The 13548-nt window shown below is 29.3% G+C and overlaps 1 long non-coding RNA gene across 1 annotated transcript in view; it reads right to left on the bottom strand.

The window, feature by feature from the left end:
- The window catches only part of LOC121239012, a 29532-nt gene extending 18767 nt beyond the window's left edge, over nucleotides 1-10765 (bottom strand). The window contains exons 1-2 of the long non-coding RNA XR_005935224.1: nucleotides 10710-10765; nucleotides 8467-8468 (exon numbers count right to left, since the gene is read on the bottom strand). This is a non-coding gene — a long non-coding RNA (uncharacterized LOC121239012). The remainder of the gene's footprint in view (nucleotides 1-8466; nucleotides 8469-10709) is intronic.
- Between the last annotated feature and the right edge of the window lie 2783 nt (nucleotides 10766-13548).

Raw genomic sequence — 13548 nt, 5'->3', positions numbered from 1 at the left:
GAACCTGTTCTTCGGATGACTAGCTAGGACGGTGCCCGACCAGTCGAAGTGTGGGTCTAAATACACCTTCTGGGGCCCTAAGCTTTCATCAATGGAAGTGTGGAGCCCAACATATTTCTGATTAGACTGGTTAGTATGCACCAAGAATCCATTCTTAGCAGATTAAATTCTTCTTGGGAGAGAGAGAGAAAGAGAGAGAGAGAGAGAGAGAGATCCTGATCTTTATCCAGCTTTCCTTCCATAGTCAAGTGGGAGAAAGTAATGAACAAGATTAGGCTGTACCCGAATAAAATATGTACTATTAAGGTATTTGTTAATCAGAAATGTTAAATGCCCCGAAGAGTCCCGAAATCTTTTTTTTTTTTTATTTAGTGATTAAGTAAGTATTTTTTAATGATGTTGTGAATTTTTTATTTTTTTATAAATATTTATGATAATTAAAAAAATACATAAAATAAAAAAATACATAAAATAAAAAAATAAAAAATAAAAAAATACTTTTTGCCTGTTCGGTGGACTTTCGGGCTACATCACTGCTCTTTGTTAATATCAAAAAAATAAGATTCCCTAAAAACAAAACGAAAAACGAAAAAAAAGTTGATGGTTTAATTCATTTGTGCATGATTTTCGTCTGTGAGCATGAATATATATATATATATATATATATATATATATATATATCAGTTCTTTTTATTATTCACATGACGATTATTTTGTCATCAATTATGCGACTTTTTCCTGAAGATAATGTTTAAAATAAGATATGCTTGTATTTTTTCTATGTAAAAAGTTCAAAACTTTCTTGTGGGGTCTATCGGATTAGTCATTACTAATTAATATCATACATTTTTTTTCCCCTTTCGTGGGGTTAATCCAATCAGTCATCCTAAGCTTTTTAAGGATTTTGGGTCAGCATCGTAAAGGAAATTGACCCTGGAATACAAGATATGAGAGTTGGGTGGGGGGTAATAAACAAAACAAGGACGTGTGTACTACAATATGAGATACCCATTTATAACATCAATGCTTCGAAGAAAGATCATACACCACACCACCAACACTATCATATATATATATAATCTATTATTTTATTTTTAAGTCGGTATTTAGAGCACACTATCCACATTACTTAAATGGTAATATTTGATTTATAAGATTCAAATTTTAAAATTTATTTTACAAATCAAATTATGTCATATAAACAAAATGTAATATAGAAAACTTATGATAATTGTAATACTCATATATAATTAATATACAAATTTCTCTTGGTTTGGAACCGCGTGAACCCAAAGCAAAGAATTTTAGCAAATATGTTGGGGACATTATTAGAAAACCAAACAAAAAAGGATAAGGTCTTGAAAACCAGCAAAATTATTTTCTTTTTCTCCATATATAGTCCATTTCTCTTAAAAACAATAATATTTAACATTAATATATGATTCAAATCCATCCCCTAAAGTATTTATTCGATGTTTGAAAGTGTGAGGACAACCATATGAAGTTTGTTGAAAAACCAACACTCCATGCAATGGCATGATTCCTCCTACCTAGCTAATGCTTGAATGAATTTAAAAAAAAAAAAAATAGCTTTTTATTAAACGTATAACTAGCAATAATAACAATAAAGTAAGCATATATTAAAAATGAAAAGTTCAGTGGCAATCTACTATTTATGGGGAGCCTTGGGCTGTTCTATCTAACGGTGCACGGTCTCCGTTTCTTAGTATAGCTTTGATTGTAGCTTGTGGGTGATGAATGATTAAAGGGATTAATAGTTGGTGGTGGGGCATGGCTTCCCTAAGAAATCACTTACTAATTGGGTATAAAACAATGCTTACAATCAATCGAAAAAATAAATAAACAAATTGTGGGGTCTTTGATATTGACATGCTTTTGTCTTGAATTTAGGGTTTAATTAAGAAGAAATTATTGCGAATAAAGGCATTTGATGCGTTTTCTTTTACAAGATCAATTTGTTTTTTGTTTTTAAAAAAAAAAGAAAAAGATTGAAAAGTCCGTACGACATAACCACCATCTTGATCTTCCCTTACGTCCCTTACGCTAACTTTGATAAATGATTGAGTTTTAATTGATTTAATTAAATAAAAAGATATAAATGTTAATTGATAATGTCGCATTAGATCGATGCTGGTGTCGTCCTAGCTAGGTTTTTTTGTCATCTTCTTAACATCAGTAGCTTTCATTTGGGCGTGGCAGCCAAGTTGATTGAATATATGGAATGTATATATATCCATAGATCAAAATATATTTGTATATATATATATATATATATATATATATATATGCGCGCGCTCCTGATCTTGAGCAAGAAACCTTACAGTATAATTAATACACCTATTTGTATAACAATATATATAAGTTTTGACCTTCTAATTAGTTAAAATTACGGGATATTGCTCTTTTATTTTAAAAAAGAAAAAAAAAACTCTTCTCTCATTAGATATCCTGATGACAAAATCCATACCAGTTGGTACAATTGAGAAAGATTTAGGCCTTGTTTTTTTTTTTAAAGATGAGATGAAATAAATTAATATTAGAGTTAAAAAGTTGAATAAAATATTATTAGAATATATTTTTTAATATTATTTTTATTTTGAGATTTGAAAAGAATTAAATTGTTCATTTTATTTTGTGTGAGAATTTAAAAAAATTATAATGATGAAATAAAAAGTTTTTAAAGTTTTAAATTTTAATTTTGAAAACAAATCAGACATTATATCATAAGGTTGGCTAAAATCTATGACACAAGTCACTTCTGCATAGCATTTTTTTTTTCTTTTTATTAAAAGAAAACTAATTCAAGATAAATGCGGGCCTGACTGATTTGACTGGCTTGATCTCCTTCACATGACGAAGATAGTAAATTTGAACTTGAAGTTGGCTAGCTTGCTTTTCTTGGTCTAAGAATGAGTTTGTAAGCATTTGTTTAAATTACTTTTGCAATAATAATAATGGGGTCTTAGCATTGAGAGAAATTCACAAGATAGCACTTCATTAGCCATCCTATTATCAATCATTTCAAGATATTGATTGAACTCTTCAGTTCAAACTAGAGGATATTATATATATATATATATATATATATATATATATATGGATCCGATATATATGAAGTCATTTAAATCCTATCAAATCTTTCTTTTTAATTTCTATCAATGACTTTAAAAGTCTTGAAATATCTTAAAAAATAAAGAAAAGAGGCATAATAATCAGCAAGGACGGGATCAGAAAATCTGGTTAGAGAGGCCAAGTTAAAAAAATAATTTTGGAAGGACTAAATATGAATTTTTATGTAGTATATTTTATAAAAATATATTTTAAAATTTAATTTTCATCAAATTTTAAAAATTTTGGGAGAGTAAAGCCCCAAGTCTCTCAATCAGCATGCCCAACTTCTTATGATTGAACATGATGATTAGGAACAATGTTGATCGCGCTCCACACGAACCATATTATATATTATTCATATGATAATATTAATTTAAAATATATTATATATTAAATTATAATATGTAATGATTTTCGAATAATGTCATTCTTTGTTTCTTCTTATGACACATTGCATCACAAGACATCAAGTCGAGGCTTAGGTTGCATCAGAGAGCCAGTGTACGTACGTAGGATAAGTGTAGCAGTACTAGATCAAGAGTAGTCATGTCATCCCTCGTATTCCCTTTGGTTTAAATGAAAAAAAAGAGACACAGAGCCTAGCTAGCTAGCTAGCTAGCTCGCTTTAATCAGAAATTCAGAATCACACGTAAAGCCGCATGGTTCCCAACCGTCACATTGACTTCTTATCTTGCTCTTAGCTTTAATTTATTTTAATTTAATTTGCAATAACTTATTTAGATTTCTTCTAATTGGGCCCCTCACATTTTGAAATCACCACCCACTCCCAATCAATCACATCTATCTATATATATATATATATATTCCCAGATTCTCTTATTATGTTTACGGAAATAAATGATATTACGTAATCATATTTGTAGTTTTTAATGCGAATTATTATTATTATTTTTTGGAAACAAAGATATGATCTGAAAAAATTAATTTTTAAATAATAAATTTAACTATTTTCAAAAGGATGCTGCTATGTTCATTGAGATTTTCTACTGACAGTGTAAATTACACTTTACATTTTTAGTTCTTTTAAAATTTTTTAAAATTATTTTAAACATTTAAAAGAAATTATAAATTATTAAAAAATACGTCTTTAATTATTAAATAAAAAAACTTACAATTCGATTGATATTACCATTAGAACTTCTCAGTAGACATATCATTTTCATTTTAAAAAAGAATATGTAAGACTTGTACACTATAAAACTATATTTAATATTATTTTTTTACTAATTGTACTTATTTTCTACATATGTATAATGTAGCCGTTAACAACGTGAGATTTAAATTAATAACCTTTTTTTCCTATTTATAAATTTGTGCGTAAATATATTGATTACTGAGTAAATGCATAAATTATTATGAGATTCATTACCGAGTAAATGCATAATTGGATCCAACTGCACGTAGGAACAGCAAGAGTGTGTGTACGTGTAATGGCTGTATCAGACAAAGGTCATACTGCATGTTTCGGGTGAGAAATATAATTTATAATTTTAGGATTTATATTTTATAATTTAAGCCCTAAGTAATAAGTTATACTTAAAAAAGTTATTTATTGTTTGATAATTATATATTTAAAATACTTTCAAACATGTTACATTTATTTGGAAATAAATTAAAAGTGTTTTTTCATCATGAAATGAAGATTATTCGATTTTCTAAAAATTATAATCATATTCTTGAAAGTTTAAAAGTTTTAATTATCTTAAAATTGTATGGATATTTTCACCCATTGACAGTCCTTTTAACATTCGAATTATCTTTCGCATTATTTGAAAAAATATGTTTGAGGAAAACATTATTTTTTCATCAAACGTAGATTTTAGCTTTTTTCAAATTAAAAAGTATTTTAATATGTAACACCTAAATAATTTAATTTTTTTATTCAATAATTTTTAAGACTATCTAAAAAAATTTTAATACTCCTAACGCAACTCCAAACATGCCCATAGCCACTGATCTCATGATTCAAATTAAGTAGTACGTAGAAGGAGGCTCTCGATATTTTATGAGTGAATAATTCTATTTGAAAGTCTTTACATGACACACAATTTATGTGATATAATTTAATTTAAAAGGTAAATTTAAAGTTTTGAATAATACAAATCAGATTATGCCGTATAGATGGTGTGTGATATAAATGTCTTCAAATAGCACTACTCTTTATAATTAACACAATCCTCATTAATTAGAAAAATGATATTTGCAGTTGTGGAATACGCAAGCTAGCGCCTTGCAATCATTTGAAAAAAATGAATAAATACGAGATCCACGTGATAAAAAAACTAATTTCTTAAAAGTAGACTTCACTCTTTTTCAAAAGAATTGTCTAGTACTTACACACTCCATGACTATATCTATTACTCAACTAATTAATATTACTTCTCAATCGTTTGATCGAATTAATTGAGCAACTAACGGCGTCATCTAGCGTTATCATCCCAATTTAAGGCATTTGATCGTCACAGCTGATCTTTAATTAATTTCCAAACTGTAGCTGATTGAAGGTCCCAGAATCCAACAAGAAGTCATGATCTTACCAAATGGTGATTTTACTCAGACATGCAATGTCAAATTTTCCTTGCTTCTTATTTTTTATACGTTCTTGTGATTGTATACGAGGACATGGCTCTATTAACGGAGTTTTTTAGGATTATATTCTCATCGTTAAAAGAAAAGAACTTATTTATGATCAATTATTTACTATAAAAACAATAATTTTCTATTAAAATGAGTCTACGTTCTCGTCACAAATTCTATTTTTTGAAATACACACTCAACTCTAGAGAAATAAGTGTGTGTGTATACACACACACACATATATTAGTGGTAATAAGTTAGATTGTATTATGAGAAGAGTAATGATACAGTTACTACCCATCTACTATTTCCATGCATGACTTTCTTTTATTTCTTTTTCTTTTTCTCTGCCTTTTATCCTTCACCGAGTTGCCTGTTTGCATACTTTGCTGCTTAAATTCAAAAACCAAAATTTGCCCCATGCTTGTCCAACCAAAACTCATATAATCGCAACGCTTTATTGAGTTGAGGTGATGGACATGGGGCAGTTTGGTCGTGTGGAGCGGACGAAATGGGCAAGTGAAGGATGGGGGACCACGGAGTATTTTACCTCGAATCCACTGCTTAGTTTTGTTTATTTTTCATCCTCCTTGCATGGGAAATTAGTGCACTCTTCATGCCTTTCCGAGTTTTGCTAATAGATAACTCCACTGCCCAAATATGGGTGACATTGTGCTTTTACTCTAGAGCTAAAATCTCTGGTGTTGTTGCTTCCAAAGTTGGGTTTGTGGCATTGAATGAGAGGTTCAAAATGCTAAGGAAACTAGATTGGGAGGCATTAATCGAGGATCAGCCTCTTTTGGAGCAAGCTGCTACTATATCAAAATGAGAACTCACAGTTTTTACATACTATTTAATTTAAGTTAGTTGTTTTATATATGGACGTTTATCAATTTTCTATCATTTACCATTCTATGAGTGTTGTACACATATGTATGAATGTGTGAAGCCCCTTAAGAGCATTCTCATTGGATTAGCTAAAAGCTAAATCCAAAGAGAATTTAGCTATTAAGTCATAAAATGGGTCACATTGGAATAGTAATATAGCTACAGTAACATCTAAATTAATTTTGAAATTTGAAACACACTATTCATTCATCAAATCCCTTTTATATTATTTCTTTCTCTCTCCTGAAGTGTTCATCACACTATGATAGCCCTGAGTTCCCTTTCCCACGGTTTTCTTCATTCCCTCGCAAAACTCAGACGCCCTTCGCCTAGACCCCGAGTATTTCATCTTCAACCATAGAGACCCACCACCGCACCACGTCTCGTCGGCAACAACGGCATAGCACCACCGCACTTCTACTCTAGACGGAAACGACCAAAACCCCTATTTCTCTCGCCGATCTGCTTCTCCGAAGCTAAGGTAATCTCTTTCCATGTATAAGATTCGATTCTCTTGATGATCCCTAACTTTATTCCGCACCTCGCCGTCCATCGCATTCCTCTTCTCCAAACCCTAATATTTGATTGTGGATGGGTTCAGCTGTTTGTGTATCTTGAATTCTGTCTCTGTTTATGATTGAGGGATTGGATGTAAATTTGTTTCCGTGAGGATTACACATCTGTTTGTGTATTGCGAGAAAAATCAAAAATTTATAGAAATCTGTTTGTGTAAAAATTCGCTACTCTGTTTCCGTTTGTGTATACAAAGAAAAGGCTTTTATAGAATTTTAGATGTGTATATTTCTCTACTCTGTTTCCGTGAGGATTGCACAAAATTTATACAAAACTTGTTGTAATAGAATAGCAACAATTTAAATTTCAAGTTTACATTTGAATAAACTACAACTACGGTAGTTTCTCTACCTTGAAATTTGAAGTTTGTGGCATTTTTTTATGGTAAACTTGCTTGTTTGGTTGCTATTGCTTTGCATAGCATGCTACCTCTAGGTTAGGAAAAAAAAAAAAAAAAAAAAAAAACAGATTCTTCCATCCATTGTGTTGATTTTAGTGTAAACGGATGGAAGAATCTGTTTGATAGATTACACATGCAGCCACTAGTTTGATAGATTATGAAAATAGAATATTTCCTTGTTGACTACCAATTGTCAGTGCATGTTGACTACTTTCAAACACTTCAAAATGAAGTTTATGAAGAAATGAAGAATAGATCTACATCCACACCATATCTCCCTCCACACCTTTTGGAGGAAAGTAACTCATGTTGTTGGTGTCTTTTTGTGTGTGCTGATTTTAGTGTAAATGCAGAAGAAGGTGGTAGACCTTTATTGTGCGGATTTTAGTGGCTGCCTAGTCACATATGCTGAAAATATGTTACTGGGCAGCCACACAGTAGATGACTCTTTTGTGCTCCTTTTGTGGATGATTGACATAGATATATTTTTTGGAAATACAAAGTCCTACCAATATATTTTGTGGATAAGACCTGAATGTATTTTGTAAAAATGTGGATAAGACCTGAATGTATTTTGTGGGAATGTAGTTAAGACCTGAATGTATTTTGTGTTTTGTGGATGAAGCTGTATTTAATATTTGAAGTTGTACAGATAGAGAGATCTTCTATACTTTGCTCGAAATCAAGAATTTGTACAAACCTGAAAGGAAAAAAAAAAAACCAAAAGAAGCTCTACAAACCTGAAAAGAAAAAAAAAAAGCAAAAATAAAAACCATTGTTTCTTTTCTACAAACCTGAAAATTAAAAATAAAAAAAATTAAAGGAAAAAAAAATCGGGCAGAAGCTCTACAAACCTAATCAAAGAGTACTGATACATCTAATAAATACAGCTTGGAAAATAGAGTAGATATGGTTGTTTGATAAAAGAAAGTTTGGTAAAAGAAGATGGTTGGATGAAAAATTTAGTACATATGATTATTAGATAGAAGAAAGTTTGGTAAAAAAACTATATGGTAGAAGAAAATTTGGTAAAAAAAATATATAGTTGGATGGGAAATATTGGATTGGTTTGTAAATTAAGACATTTATATAGAATTTTAGATAAGTTTAATTAGACGTTTGTGGTTATAGCATTAAATGACAATTGAAAAATATAATTTTTTTAACCCATAATTTAATTAGAATATGATTACTAATTAATATATAATATTATGAATAGTAAAATATGATAAAATAAAATATTTTCATAATTAAAAAAATTAAAATATTTTTGAAATTATTAATTACTCATGAATAAATGACTATTCCAATGTAGAGATTTCATATGAATAGTCAAAGTCAAATTTATCTTTTATTATTTCATTATCATATAATGAAAAAATGGCTATTCCAATGTGGAGACTTATGTGAATGGAATAGCTAAAAGTTAAATTCATCTTACATTCATAAAAAATGTACTTTAACTTTAGCTAATCCAATGAGAGTGCTCTAAAAAAGTAATGAATAGTTTATTAACACTAATGAACTGTTTATAAACAGTAGTGAATATTAATAATAGTGAATAACATTATAAATGATCGAGAAATGTGAGTGATCAAGTTGATCAGTTTGTGCGTGACATTATTGGCGACAATGCATCACGGGAATCAGCGACTCTACCTTAAGATATTATATATAATTTTGGTGATAATAGAATCATAGTCATACTTTATTAATTAAATACTACTACTAGCAGTAAACTGAAACCATAAACGAATTTAAGAATCCTAAATAGCCCACATTAATTAATCAACTTGGTACGTACTGAGGCGAAATGACACCACACATGTGACATGACTCGTGTGCGTTTATATATATAAATGTAATATTAATTCTTGCCTAATGCTTGACTTAGAATTATAAGATCTGCGTGCAATTTCAAAACATGTGATATTGCTCATGAGAATCTTTGAACACATGAATCTCAAATTGATCACAGCCGCGTGAAAAATCGAGATACAAAAGTTTCATATATATATTAAGGACAGTGCTATTGATCACGCCGAGAAAATCCATCAATAATTTGTACGACTGTGTTGATTTTTTTTTTTTTTTTTTTGTAAATCAATAAATAAATGACTAAAAAAATAAGCAAACACAAATAATAAAAAAAAAACACATATAGGTATAAATTGATTTCTGACTGGCTCTATCATTTTTCATATATATTTATTTTGGGTGTCACGAAGTAGTACTATATATAAAGACAACATGATAATTTACAGCAAACCTCCTCGATTAACCGGCTTAATTTGATCACGTACGAGATGATCTATATTTAACTCATCTCTTGAGAAGTAGGAAAATATGAACAAATCGACGTCAAACTTTCTCGCAGACATGCATGCACCTAATAAATATTACAAGAAGCCACGAATAACTCGTTTCTTTTTTTATATCCCAAATTAATCGTTAGAAATTAGCATACATACGTGATAGATTTCTTTTTAATTTTTAATTTTCCGTGATTCTTTTTTAATTTGCTTATAAGTGATCAATTAATCATGATAAATTTCTGCTTAAATTTGTTTTCTTTAATTTTCAGCCACAAATTAAATTAGGGCACGCACATACATGGAAGCTAGTACTGTACAAATAATTATCTGATTTATTGTTGTTATTATTATTATTATTTATTCCGAAATATAAGCAATATTGCCTACCTTGAAAATAACGTATATGTTGATGGTGATTTAAATTTTAAAATGGGAAGAAACGTCAGTCCTGAAAGGGAATTAGCACCATCATGATCATGATCTTATATGGACCATTTCAAAAATATTAAGTGACTCATGACAACTTAATTTATCTTTTCTTTAAGATGAATATTATTATAAGCTGCAGCCCAAAAGCATTTAAATATTTGTAACAAAAATGGATATTAAGTTCATATTTTAATGCTCCCATAATCCCATTTAGAGCATCAAACGTACATGCAACTGCCGATCGACTACCTAATTAATATATAATTGTGGTTATATATGAAATATATATATCCATAAAGTCCTGTTAGTTTTCACAACTCTTCTTATCTCATCTCATCTCATTTAATCATTATAATTTTCTCAAATTATCATACAAAATAAAATAAATAATTCAATTTTTTCACATAGGATTAAAATAAAAATAATATTAAAAAATATATTCTAATAATATTTTATTTAACTTTTAATTTTAATCTCAACTCATCTCATCTCATCTGCGAAAACAAATAAGGCTATATAACTAGAAAAAAAAATTAAAAGAAAATGCATCTCATTTGACACAAGTACTTTTCCTCCTTCAAATTATAATTATATCCTTATATCTAACATTGACTCACGAGCAATTTTAGAAAAATCTCATTACAGGCCGCTTACAGCTGTTGAATTTGTATTTGGTTTTGAAAGTTAATGATCGGAAAGCTTAAGGTTTATTTTTTAAAAAGGTACAAAGTTGTGAATAAAATATTACGATCCTATATAAAAGGAAATTAAATAATTCTTTACATATTGGCCGGACACATAACATGATGCACATACTGCAGGTAATGTTTATCCATGGAAGAAGAGATCAGGTACATGAATTTAAGAGTGTTTGGCACGCTTTACATACATACATACATATATATATATATATATTATATATATATATATATAGGACAGTTCTCTAGATCTGCGTGACGTTCACGAATAAATGTGAGAATAATATACATGATAGTGCTGCCGTAGGGTTTCCGCTTTGCTTTCCTATATTTGGATGGGGCACGCATTGAGAGAGAGATTCGATTGGACATTGATCATAATCTTCTCCTAAAGGGTCATTTCTGTCAATCGGCATGGGCCATTCGTTAAGAAAATTGAGTCCCAAAGCATGCAAGACTAGTTCCCTCTTATGGTATTGGCACACAGAGAGAGAGAGAGAGAGAGAGAGAGAGCGCACTTAATTCTATCTTTTGTGTGTTGGTAACAAATGGATTTCGTTGGGTTGCAGACTGCTTCAAGACACCAAAAAACACGAGGAATAAAGCATATTTATTTTAGTTTTTGTTGGATGGAAATGCAGAAGGATGCTTTGGTGTTTTAATGTCTGTAAAAGGTTCTTTAATATTTACATGTTCATGTGTCTGTAAAAGGTTCTTTAATATTTACATGTTCATGTAGTCTGCTTCTGGGTTCTTTAATAGTTCACTTTATCACATACTATACTATTTTGGCATTATATATATATATATATATATATATATATATATACATGACATGCATATAATCGTCATGAATTATAAATTGATCCAATCCTTTATTAAAAAAAAAGTCGCAGCTCCTCATGATGACCCTCTCCTTTTTGAAAGTTTTACGAATTAGATCAGTGATATAAACGGTAGATATATAATATTATATTATGTTATTTTCAGTTATATTTATTTAATCATATATAATTTAAGTAATTTTTTTATATTTAACACTTAACAAAGAGCTATTTAAGATGACGTTACATAAATTTCACGATTGAGAATAATGAAATTTAAAATGAATAATTATATATAAGATTTCTATCCTTCAAAATAACTTTACAAGTTGAAAAACATGCAAATAACACTTTGCATGTCAATTAACAAGTAGAAACATGTAGTGCTAATCTTCGTGATATTAGATTTTGTTATTTTCAGCCAAATTTGTTAATATATATAATATATTTCAAGTGATTTATATATATATATATATATATATATATATATAAGTGTGTGTGTGTGTGTGTGTAATACTCAATAAACAACCACTTATAAAAATATGGCATATGACTGCCACGTATTAATACATATGACAGAGAATAATAGAACCTAGGACGAAAATAATACCTCGTACGTTCTGTGGACCACAACCCCAACACCAATTTAATTAAACCTATATATCATAGCAAAATGACTCCCACCCTGAAAAATTGTCATATATATAGCTTTGTCACGATTTTTTTTTTTGCAAGAACCATGTAATCGAACCATCCATTGGAGAGACCAGCTGTAGTACTTCATGCAGTACTACTGATCATTATTGCATGAAATACACAAATTCATGTAAAGGTCCAAATTAAGTAACCATCCACATCAATTCACAAAGGGCAGTGCATTGGGCGCGCTAGCTAGCTTCACTAGTACTCAAACATATATAGCCGACATTCATATATAACACCATTCTCGTACGTCCACTTTTGTTTTTTGTTTTTTGTTTTTTATAATATCTCGTACGTCCACTTGAAACTATATATGATTAATTTAAAAAAAAAAATTTAGAAAATTATATTCTTTGGTCAGTGGGTCACCCTTGACCAAATAATTAACATTTTTCATCCATTTCTCGCATATCTCTAGATATATATAATGTGTGTGTATATATATATATATATATATATTATAAATACATATGTATGTATATATAATCACACGTTGCGACTGCATGAATGATAGGGTTATAAAGAATCCTGTTTTAAGTCATTATTTATCTTGAGAAAACCTATTTATAAATCTTCTTTTTTATACACGTAACAAACTGCTAAGTTTTCCACATCAGCTACATTAATTATAAAATATTGGTGTACTATAATGGATCCCACTAAAAGTTATATATAATGAGTCTCATTAAAAGTCGTGTGTTAATACACCAACTTAATTATATATAGCAATTTTTTTAGAACTTCTAGATTTTGAAAAGTGAAGTCATATAGGTAGAACAATATCTAATTTTTGTAAAAGAATTTAAGAAAATAATATTACTTTTTAATTCAAACATGTGAAATTCAAACAAAATTCAAATATATTAAAAAGAGAAATTCTATTTGCAATCCTAAGTGAGTGACTGCATGTGCAGTTTCATTGATGAATGAGGGTAAAATAAGAAAAAAAATCATTTTCAAAAGGATATTATTGTAATTTTAATTTTTTT

Source organism: Juglans microcarpa x Juglans regia, chromosome 7D (genome assembly GCF_004785595.1).
Source record: "Juglans microcarpa x Juglans regia isolate MS1-56 chromosome 7D, Jm3101_v1.0, whole genome shotgun sequence".
Lineage (NCBI taxonomy): Eukaryota > Viridiplantae > Streptophyta > Magnoliopsida > Fagales > Juglandaceae > Juglans > Juglans microcarpa x Juglans regia.
The sequence above is the reverse complement of the archived record's forward strand: the minus strand, read 5'-3'. Positions and strand labels throughout refer to the sequence as shown.